The sequence below is a fragment of the Pleurodeles waltl genome, chromosome 8 (assembly GCF_031143425.1).
Source record: "Pleurodeles waltl isolate 20211129_DDA chromosome 8, aPleWal1.hap1.20221129, whole genome shotgun sequence".
Classification (NCBI taxonomy): Eukaryota; Metazoa; Chordata; class Amphibia; order Caudata; family Salamandridae; genus Pleurodeles; species Pleurodeles waltl.
The window spans coordinates 677,815,973-677,827,776 of NC_090447.1; the positions used below are offsets into that span (position 1 = coordinate 677,815,973).

Sequence of the window (11,804 nt, forward strand, 5' to 3'; positions counted from 1 at the left end):
TGCCTACCTGAAAGATTAATGTATTATTCATGATTGCCAAATAAAAGATATCACCTCCGTGGAGTCTTCACTTTTGTTTCTGAATAAACATGACATTTAAAACGTTGTTACTTAAAATCTAAAATAATCATCTCCCTTTAGATGAGGTTTATGGCCTAACTGTTCAGCCGGGTAGGTTGCATCCAGGTGCATCCAAGTCTGATTTGTGCTTGAAGTATCCTTCTGTAATGACTCAGGTGAGCTAAATAAACGAGAAGTATTACACAGAGTAATCTCCAGTAAGCAAGACGTGTTAGTTCAGGCATTTCCAAGGAACATTTTTTTTACGATCCGAGGCTTTCTCAATCGGAGGAGAAGCCCTTGATTTAACACCTGATAATTAAAACTTCACCTAACCCATGAGATCTGATAGGCCAAAATGCGTTCTCATCGCGAATGTGTTCTCATGCAGGGGTGTGTGGATTTGTAGGTTAGGCTGATATGCTCGTTTGCGGGGAGCCACGACTAATAATCATAATTAGTGGGACGTGTTGATCTTGTAATTTGCTTCTTGATTTTAAAAACAGCAATGCCCTAGTGTAGTATTTTCTCAAATCTGGGGACACGATTTTAAATGGTGGTGACATTTTAAGTTGATATGCTGCACGTCACTCCAACTGGACAACTCTTAATACATGCTAGTATTTGGCATTTCTCACATTTTGATAGACTTTCTGATCATTTTTTTCTGCAGCTGAAGTCACAACGTGTGGGAGGCTGGCCTGGCTTGTAGTGGGTATCAAGGGGTACTTACACTCTGTACCAGGTCCAGTTATCCCTTATTAGTGTAGAAGAGGTGTTTGTAGCAGCTTAGGCTGGTAGAAGGTAGCTATAGCAGAGCAGCTTAGGCTGAACTAGGAGACATGCAAAGTTTCTACTATACCACTGGTGTCATATGCACAATATCATAAGAAAACACAATTCACAGATATACTAAAGGTACTTTATTTTTATGACAATATGCCAAAAGTATCTCAGTGAGTACGCTCAGTATGAGGATGCCAAATATACACAAGATATATGTACACAATACCAAAAATATGCAGTAATAGCAAAAGGAAGTAATGCAAGCAGTGTAAAGTTACAATAGATTGCAATAGGAGCACATGGGTATAGGGGCAGCACAGACCATATACTCCAAAAGTGGAATGCGAACCACGAATGGACCACAAACCTATGTGAGCTTGTAGAGGGTCGCTGGGACTGTAAGAAAACAGTGAGGGTTAGCAAAATAGCCCACCCCAAGACCCTGTAAGGTAGGTGTAAAGTGCACCTACAACCCCCAGAGAGCACAGAAGTCATGCTAGGGGGATTCTGCAAGGAAAACCAACACCAGCAAAGCAACAACAGTGGATTTCTGGACCTGAGTACCTGTAAGACAAGGGGACCAAGTCCAAGAGTTGCGACAGTGTCGAGAGTGGGCAGATGCCCAGGAAATGCCAGCTGAGGGTGCAAAGGAGCTGCCACCAGATGGAAGAAGCTTGGTGTTTTGCAAGAACGAAGAGGACTACGAACTTCCCCTTTGGAGGATGGATGTCCCATGTCGTGAAGAAGCTTGCAGAGGTATTCCCACACAGAAAGACCGCAAACAAGTCTTCCTAGCTGCAAGGGTTGCGCTTAGGGTTTTTGGATGCTGCTGTGGCCCAGGAGGGATAAGGATGTCGCCACTTGGATGAGGAGACAGAGGAGGCGCCCAGCAAGTCAGGGAGCCCTCACAGAAGCAGGCAGCACCCGCAGAAGTACCGGATCAGGCACTTAGAAGAGGAGTGAACCGGAGTCCACCTGAAGTCACAAAAGGGAGTCCCACGACGCCGGAGGACAACTCAGAAGGTTGTGCACTGCAGGTTAGAGTGTCGGGGACCCAGGCTTGGCTGTGCAAGAAGGAAATCCTGGAACAGTGCACAGGAGCCGGAGCAGCTGCAAATCACGCGATACCCAGCAATGCAGTCTAGCGTGGGGAGGCAAGAACTTACCTCCATCCTGAGCAGTCAGCGGTCGATCCTTTGGCAGAAGGTGAAGAGGGAGATGCAGAGGAACTCTGGTGAGCTCTTGCATTCAGTATCTGAAGAATTCCCCAAGCAGAGACCCTAAATAGCCAGAAAAGGAGGTTTGGCTACCTTGGAAGGAGGATAGGCTAGTAAGAAAGGTAAGAGCCTACCAGAAGGAGTCTCTGACATCACCTGATGGCACTGGCCACTCAGAGCAGTCCAGTGTGCCAGCAACACCTCTGTTTCCAAGATGGCAGAGGTCTGGGGCACACTGGAGGAGCTCTGGGCACCTCCCGTAGGAGGTGAAGGTCAGGGGAGTGGTCACTCCCCTTTCCTTTGTCCTGTTTCACGCCAGAGCAGGGCTGGGGGATCCCTAAACCGGTGTAGACTGGCTTATGCAGTGATTGGCAGCATCTGTGCCCATCAAAGCATTTCCAGAGGCTGGGGGAGGCTACTCCTCCCCAGCCATCACACCTATTTCCAAAGGGAGAGGGTGTCACACCCTCTCTCAGAGGAAATCCTTTGTTCTGCCTTCCTGGGCGAGGGCTGCCTGGACCCCAGGAGGGCAGAAACCTGTCTGAGGGGTTGGCAGCAGCTGCAGTGGAGTCCCCGGAAAGGCAGTTTAGCAGTACCCGGGTTCTGTGCTAGAGACCCGGGGGATCATGGAATTGTCTCCCCAATGCCAGAATGGCATTGGGGTGACAATTCCATGATCTTAGACATGTTACTTGGCCATGTTCGGAGTTACCATTGTGACGCCATACATAGGTAGTGACCTATGTATAGTGCACGCGTGAAATGGTGTCCCCGCACTCACAAAGTCCGGGGAATGTGCCCTGAACGATATGGGGGCACCTTGGCTAGTGCCAGGGTGCCCACACACTAAGTAACTTTGCACCCAACCTTCACCAGGTGAAGGTTAGACATATAGGTGACTTATAAGTTACTTAAGTGCACTGGTAAATGGCTGTGAAATAACGTGGACGTTATTTCACTCAGGCTGCACTGGCAGGCCTGTGTAAGAATTGTCAGATCTCCCTATGGGTGGCAAAAAAAAAGCTGCAGCCCATAGGGATCTCCTGGAACCCCAATACCCTGGGTACCTCAGTACCATATACTAGGGAATTATATGGGTGTACCAGTATGCCAATGTAAATTGGTGAAATTGGTCACTAGCCTGTTAGTGACAAATTTGTAAAGCAGAGAGCGCATAACCACCGAGGTTCTGGTTAGCAGAGCCTCAGTGAGACAGTTAGGCATCACACAGGGAACACATACATATAGGCCACAAACTTATGAGCACTGGGGTCCTGGCTACCAGGATCCCAGTGACACATAACAAACACACTTACAACATACGGTTTTCACGATGAACACTGGGCCCTGGCTAGCAGGATCCCAGTGAGACAGTGAAAACACCCTGACGTATACTCACAAACAGGCCAAAAGTGGGGGTAACAAGGCTAGAAAGAGGCTACTTTCTCACACAACGTATTAACTCTGCCAAGTTCTCTGAGGTTTCTTTCTTAAGGAGCAGATTAAACAAGTACCATTGAGGCTGTCAATGAGTGGCCTCTTCATTTTAATAGGGGTGATGACGTGTTAACCATCCCTGTCGAGTTATGAGACCCGTGGTAACTGTGGTGTCATCCAGAGAGCCCCCGGGTGAAATAACGAGGTGGAAATTATGGATAACCAGGGAAATTGGGTGGGGAAATACCCGGCATCCTACTATTCGCTCAAATCAAAGGGAGCTCTCAGGTTCCCACTAATTATATTGAGTAAACTATTCTCTCAGAGTTAGCAATATCCCAAGTAAGGGAATGGTGTTAAGGTGCACAATTCAGTGACTGCAAAAGGAGTTCCTCTGTTGTGCAATAATACTTAATAAGAACACCGTTACTACAGCACGTTAATGGTTCGGAGATCGAGTGCTATTTAAGCACAGAGTTATTACTAGGACTAAACTAAGAAAAAACATTGGATTTGAAATTCGTCTGGGAAGCCAATGGTATAAAACCGAAGGGGAAGATGTACTCTCTCATTAATAGCCATAAACGTCTGAACAGAGACAAGTCAATCATCTGTTCTATACATGGGATTGCAGAATGGATTTCTTTGACTGAACATGCAAGAATTTCTCTTTCTTACCAAGTGATTCGGTCCAGATTGTCACATAATCTTCGTCCAAGAATATAGTACTTTTCTTCAGAGGCCGAACTGAGTGGGCGATCACTTGCCCTTTCGAGCTCACCTAGTAACAGAAGTCATGCTTTCTAATTTACGATATGGAGACTGTAACCTTAGACTACACTGCTCGACCCGTAGTCTAAGCCTCTTTCTTATGCTAGGATCTGTCTGCCATCGCTATAGGCTACATTAATTGTGGAGCTGATTTGCGAACCCGATTGGGGCTTCACTCTCTCTAGCTCCATTATCGTAAAAATATTCTCTATATGTATTTGTTAGGAAATACTTCACAGGTCGTATGCTTTTTAACTGTACAAAAGAAGATACACAATAGTGCTCACAGATCAATTTAACTGTCCTTTTACTGGCATGTACCTCAATCTTTCACATTAACTCTTCTTCCAATTCTACATCTCGACGACTGTTAAAAGTATTGCTCAAAGTTAGGACATACATCTTATAGCTTATGCATGTTGTTACTTGTGTTGTTCCCTTGGACATTTACAACGAAATTAGAATAAGATGCCTGAAAAACTTGAAGACATTTACCTCAACCAGATAGTGGTGCAGGTGGTGTGGTGGCTTCAGGGCCTAGAGGTGTCAGCCCCCACCTTCAAGTATGCTGTTCTAAATTATTTAAACACAGCCAGCCTCGGCCTTGGCAATCTCTACTCCTAGGGGAGGGGCATGCAGGGTGGAGGGATTACCTAGGAAAGGAAAGAGAGGAAAGGATTGAAAGGGCAGGAAAGGTTGAAAAGAAAGAAGAGAAAAAAAGTGACAGGATTGGAGTAAATAACGACGAGCAAATTAGACAGGAGCGACCAAGAGAAAGGAACCAGCACTGTTCTCCCGACCAAGCCAAGTTCCCCGGCCCACTGGCGTAAAGAAACTTGAAGGGGGGGCTGCGAATCCCTTGGAGGGGCACCCTGGACCCAGTCAGGGGCCTGCCACCCGTGAACAGTGTACTGTGTTGAGGGGGGCCCTCTCCCCACACCCACACCCTCCGCACTGCGGAGGCCTTTGTTACGCCACTGCCCTCCCCAATAGGCAATCCTGTGATATGGATATAATGAGTCGCTTGTACTTTTATGTGGCTGTGTTACCATACTGTAGTCCTCATGTCGCCCTTGGATGTACTATCAATGGACCATCGTCTTCTTAAGCCTTGGCTTTGTTCCTGTTTCTTCTTCCTGAAGTTCTATTAAATAAGAATCGCAACTCCTAAATTGCACTGTATCACTTACTGTACATGATGTGTTGAGATGTTTGACTGTGCCTTGTTGCGCTGATTGTACTTCTCTCAATGTACTCACCGTGTACCAAAACTCAATAAAAATGGTGAAAAAACAGGAGAGAAAGGAACTAGAAATATGAATAGAACAGGTAGAACAAGGGGAGGCTGTTGTAGGATATAGATAGTAGCTTAGTAGCTAAATAATATGAGTATATGAAATGGGGGGTTAATAAAGAGGACAGGGATTAGGAAGCTTGAGAAGAGAAAGATGAAGGAAATGGAGGAGCTGATAAGAATGCGTGAGAGACAGAAGGGATGAAGAGAGGGTAAGGCGGGTAGAAAGGGAACTTGGAGACCTGTAGCTACCATTAGTGGAATAGTGCATTGACACATTGGATCATGGATGCGAGAGCCACTGCACCCGAGTTATGGCCGTCTTGTTCTTGCATTAGAGCTCATCCAACCCCTGCTACCCCACTGCGCAAAGACGCCCATTTATGAAAAGTCTTTTGTACATGCAATGAGGGGACTAATTGCGACACAAATTTAAATGAGTCGTTTGAGAAAAGAACACTTCTACCTCTAAAAGAGCTTTAGCAACCACATTTATTTGAAAAAAAATACCAATGCTTGTAAGCGTGCTTTCAGTCACTCTATTCATATGGAAATTTCCATGAGAATTAACCCATGGTCACACGGAAACCATTATATTCTGCGTGTTCCACTTTAAGCAAATGACTTATTGTATTATTTTGCGCTTATTCGCATGAATATGAAGCATACTTCAACTTTACAGTGTGCCTGTTGTTCTATTTGTCTATCACTAACATTACATTTGATTCATTTACGTTTAGATTTTGATGTTATGCTAGCACAATACGTATTTTTTAAATCTGCATGCTATTATACTCATATACATCAATTCAAATTAAACAAGGATTTTGAAACTTACCGTTAGCAAAAGTATCCCAAAGGCAGTATGTTTACCAGGGTCCGCTTTTCTACCTTGACAGTTTCTTATGCTCTTGTAACCTTTGTTTAGGCACTTGGAAGCTTATATACAACCCTGCAGATACACGATTGGAGAAAATGTAGGTCAATGTTTTACCAGCATTTGGTAAAAACACATCCTAAGACTAACAAATGTTGTAATTGTCAAGTAAATGGGAGCTATATACCTGAGGCAAGAACAGTAAAGGTATACAATAACAGGGCTATAAGGTAACACGGGTATACCTCTGTTAAGTAAACAGAGAATATAAGTATGACGTGAACACTGAAAACGGAGCTCTACACATTCACAGGCCTATTTTAGATTATTTAAGACACGAAATGTGATCCAAGGGAGTTCCCAAACTATATTCCAAAGAAGTGTTGGCTGCGCCAGAAAGCACAAAATAGACTGTCAACAAACCAGAAAGGTTTCAGGTGTATGAGCATAATGGGGCATTCTTCGTTTGACCCTGGAAAATAGACCATCAAGCATTATTGCACATGACAAAAAAGAATTCAAAAACGTTTAAGTGCAGAGACAGTAATTTTGAAAATAAAAACACAGGGATTTGTACTGCATTTTGGTGTGAGTTCAAATAGACTTTCTCCACTTATCATGTAGGAATGGCCTTCAGTTTATTTAATTCATATTTTGAACATCGTTTTCGTGGTTGAGCAAGTGCCTTTGTGGGAACTCATGTGGTGTTATTGCTTGCTGCCGACTCTGAAGTACTGTGATCCACTAAACTAAAGTTTCAAAAACAGATGTCTATACAGAGGGCACAGCGTAAAATAGCCTTCGTATTTTGATTTTGACTGTTCGTTCTGGGCAACCTGTACTACGCCTCGAAATATTTCTGAAACACATGTTCAGGTGAGAACACATTTTTTACTTACCTTTAAAAGCAGGAAGGGAGAGTTAATTCTGTGCTGTTGAATACAATTCCTTCATGCCTAAATGACCTATATATCACTTGCTCTGATATAACCTATATTTGCGGTATAGTTCATCGGCTACTGGTCGGAGATTCTTGTTTTTTTATACTTAGATTATATATTTTTATGTTTACATGAAGAGTTTTGTTTAATAAACAACTTTGTTTCTGTACAACATTTTGGTCTGGCTAGAGAAAGATTTAGATGTATGCCAAAAGTCATTAAACATAGAAAGAATTCAAACCGGAGAAGAGGGAACGGCTTTCCATCTACCTATTTGCTGATCATCCATACTGGCAATTGATTGGCCAGCAGTTGTGGTAGCTCATCTTGGAAAAAGTTTGATCGCTCTTAATTGATAGATAAGTTAACGCAAACGTGTCAAAACACTAGAAAGTGGCATTTCTGTGGTCTGAAGACATCATCCCTTCGGATATGTTTTGTGCCGAAGCCCAGATTTGGGCTCACTATGTCAATATTCTGATTAATGCAATCGCAGGGGGCGCCCCCATCCTAAATTTACGGAGAGGGGCCGAAATAATAACCATTCATAAAAAGGGCTCAAGGCAAGAACCAGGTAATTATCACCCGATTTCCCTGACAGATAACGTAGAAAAAATATATAGAAACATCGTTTGGTAAAACTCTGGTACTGGATTAGATCCAACAACGACCTATCTCACCTTCAAGCCGGCTTCATTCCCAAAACAAGTACTGTGGACCAGATTTTTTGGTTTATGACCCTAAGACGGAATATTGTTGGCCTGGAATGGGGACCTTTTCACTTTTGTAGATCTGTGTACGGCATTTGACCTTGATCCAAAGGCAAAACTTTGAGAGGTTTTAATTAAAATCGGGGTTTCCTTAGTGTAGGAGGCTGGCCTAGCTTATAGTGGGTACCTTGGGGTACTTACACCTTGTGCCAGGTCCTTTTATCCCTTACTAGTAGAATAGAGGTGTTCTAGCAGCTTAGGCTGATATGGGTAGCTATAGCAGAGCAGATTAGGCTGAACTAGGAGACATGCGAAGCTCCTACTATACCACTTATATCATCTAGCACTATATCATAAGAAAACACAATACTCAGAGTTACTAAAAATAAAGGTACTTTATTTTTATGACAATATGCCAAAAGTATCTCAGTGAGTACATTCAGTATGAGGATTCCAAATATACACAAGATATATGTACACAATACCAAAAATATGTAGTAATAGCAAAAGGAAGTAATGCAAGCAGTGTAAAGTTACAATAGATTGCAAAAGGAGCACATAGGTACAGGGGCAACACAAACCATATACTCCAAAAGTGGAATGCGAACCACGAATGCACCCCAAACCTATGTGAGTTAGTAGAGGGTTGCTGGGACTGTAAGAAAACACTGAGGGTTAGAAAAATAGCCCAACCCAAGACCCTGTAAGGTAGGTGTAAAGTGCACCTACAACCCCCACAGAGCACAGAAGTCGTGATAGGGGGATTCTGCAAGGAAAACAAACACCAGCAATGCAACAACAGTGGATGTCCGGACCTGAGTACCTGTAAATCAAGGGGACCCAGACCAAGAGTCGCGACAGTGTTGAGAGTGGGCAGATGCCCAGAATATGCCAGCTGAAGGTGCAAGGAAACTGCCACTGGATGGAAGCGGCTTGATGTTTTGCAAGAACGACGAGGACTAGGAACTTTCCCTTTGGAGGATGGATGTCGAACATCGTGAAGAAACTTGCAGAGGTGTTCCCACGCAGAAAGACTGCAAACAAGCCTTGCTAGCTGCAAGGGTTGCGGTAAGGGTTTTTGGATGCTGCTGTGGCCCAGGAGGGACCAGGATATTGCCACTTAGATGAGAAGACAGAGGGGGCGCCCAGCAAGTTAGGGAGCCCTGACAGAAGCAGGCAGCACCTGCAGAAGTATCGGAACCGGCACTTAGAAGAGGAGTGAACCAGAGTCCACCCGAAGTCACAAAAGGGAGTCCCACGACGCCGGAGGACAACTCAGAAGGTTGTGCACTGCAGGTTAGAGTGTTGGGGACCCAGACTTGACTGTGCACAAAGGAAATCCTGGAAGAGTGCACAGGAGCCGGAGCAGCTGCAAATCACGCGGTACCCAGCAATGCAGTCTAGCGTGGGGAGACAAGGACTTACCTCCACCAAACTTGGACTGAAGAGTCACTGGAATGTGGGAGTCACTTGGACAGAGTTGCTGAGTTCCAGGGGCCACACTCGTCGTGCTGAGAGGGGACCCAGGGGACCGGTGATGTAGTCTTTTGTTAGCTGCTGTTGCAGGGGGAAGATTCTGTCGACCCACGGGAGATTCCTTCAGAGCTCCTGGTGCAAGAAGGAGGCAGGCTACCCCCAGAGCATGCATCACCAGGAAACAGGCGAGAAAGCCGGCAGGATGAAGCGATACAAGGTTGCAGTAGTCGTCTTTGCTACTTTGTTGCGGTTTTGCAGGCGTCCTGAGCAGTCAGCTGTCGATCCTTTGGCAGAAGGTGAAGAGGGAGATGCAGAGGAACTCTGGTGAGCTCTTGCATTCGGTATCTGAAGAATTCCCCAAAAGCAGAGACCCTAAACAGCCAGAAAAGGAGGTTTGGCTACCTAGGAAGGAGGATAGGCTAGTAAGAAAGGTAAGAGCCTATCAGAAGGAGTCTCTGACGTCACCTGCTGCCCCTGGCCACTTAGAGCAGTCCAGTGTGCCAGCACACCTCTGACTCCAAATGGCAGAGGTCTGGGACACACTGGAGGAGCTCTGGGCACCTCCCCTGGGAGGTGCAGGTCAGGGGAGTGGTCACTCCCCTTTCCTTTGTCCAGTTTCGCGCCAGAGCAGGGCTGGGGGATCCCTGAACCGGTGTAGACTGGCTTATGCAGAGATGGGCACCATCTGTGCCCATCAAAGCATTTCCAGAGGCTGGGGGAGGCTACTCCTCCCCAGTCCTGACACCTATTTCCAAAGGGAGAGGGTGTAACACCCTCTCTCAGAGGAAGTCCTTTGTTCTGCCTTCCTGGGCCAGGCCTGCCTTCCTGGGCAGTTTGGCAGTACCCGGGATCTATGCTAGAGACTCAGGGGATCATGGAATTGTCTCCCCAATGCCAGAATGGCATTGGGGTGACAATTCCATGATCTTAGACATGTTACATGGCCATGTTCGGAGTTACCTTTGTGACGCTGTACATAGGTAGTGACCTATGTACAGTGCACAAGTGTAATGGTGTCCCTCCACTCACAAAGTCCGGGGAATTCGCCCTGAACGATGTGGGGGCACCTTGGCTAGTGCCAGGGTGCCCACACACTAAGTAACTTTGCACCCAACCTTCACCAGGTGAAGGTTTGACATATAGGTGACGTATAAGTTACTTAAGAGCAGTGGTAAATGGCTGTGAAATAACGTGGACGTTATTTCACTCAGGCTGCACTGGCAGGCCTGTGTAAGAATAGTCAGATCTCCCTTTAGGTGGCAAAAGAAATGCTGCAGCCCATAGGGATCTCCTGGAACCCCAATACCTTGGGTACCTCAGTACCATATACTAGGGAATTATAAGGGTTTTCCAGTATGCCAATGTAAATTGGTGAAATTGGTCACTAGCCTGTTAGTGACAATTTGGAAAGCAGAGAGAGCATAACCACTGAGGTTCTGGTTAGCAGAGCCTCAGTGAGACAGTTAGTCATCACACAGGGAACACATACAGGGCACACTTATGAGCACTGGGGCCCTGCCTGGCAGGGTCCCAGTGACACACAGACTAAAACAACATATTTACAGTGAAATATGGGGGTAACATGCCAGGCAAGATGGTACTTTCCTACACAACCCCCCCCCCCCCAAACGAAGGACAATAAGACTAGCCATGACCTCATGAGTCTTCATTGTCTAAGTGGAAATATCTGGAGAGTCCATCTGTGTTGGAGTGGGTACTCCCAGGTCTATGTTCCACTGTATAGTCCATTCGCTGTAGAGATATGGACCACCTCAACAATTTAGGGTTTTCAACTTTCATTTGTTTTAGCCAAAGTAGAGGTTTGTAGTCTGTCTGAACAATGAAGTGAGTGCCAAACAGGTATGGCCTCAACTTCTTCAGTGCCCAGACCACAGCAAAGGCCTCCCTCTCTATGGCAGACCAACGCTTTTCTCTAGGGGTCAACCTCCTGCTGATAAAAGCAACAGGTTGATCCTGGCCCTCAGAATTGAGTTGTGATAAGACTGCCCCTACCCTTAATTCAGATGCATCAGTGTGAACAATGGGCTTTTTAGGACAGGTGCAGTGCACATGGCCTGTTTGAGCTCCTCAAAAGCTTTCTGACAGCTAGCTGTCCACAATACCTTTTTAGGCATCTTCTAGCTAGTGAGATCATTAAGTGGGGCTGCAAGGGAGCCATAGTTTTTAATGAATCTCCTGTAAGAACCAGTGAGGCCTAGGAAGGCTCTCACCTGC

The 11,804-nt window shown here is 45.6% G+C and overlaps 1 protein-coding gene across 1 annotated transcript in view; it reads right to left on the reverse strand.

Moving 5' to 3' along the window:
* Positions 1-6,527, reverse strand: part of ZPLD1 (zona pellucida like domain containing 1) — a 473,205-nt gene extending 466,678 nt beyond the window's left edge. Inside the window, exon 1 of the mRNA XM_069204797.1 lies at positions 6,404-6,527. The gene's annotated coding sequence lies outside the window, so the exon portion shown is untranslated. The remainder of the gene's footprint in view (positions 1-6,403) is intronic.
* Between the last annotated feature and the right edge of the window lie 5,277 nt (positions 6,528-11,804).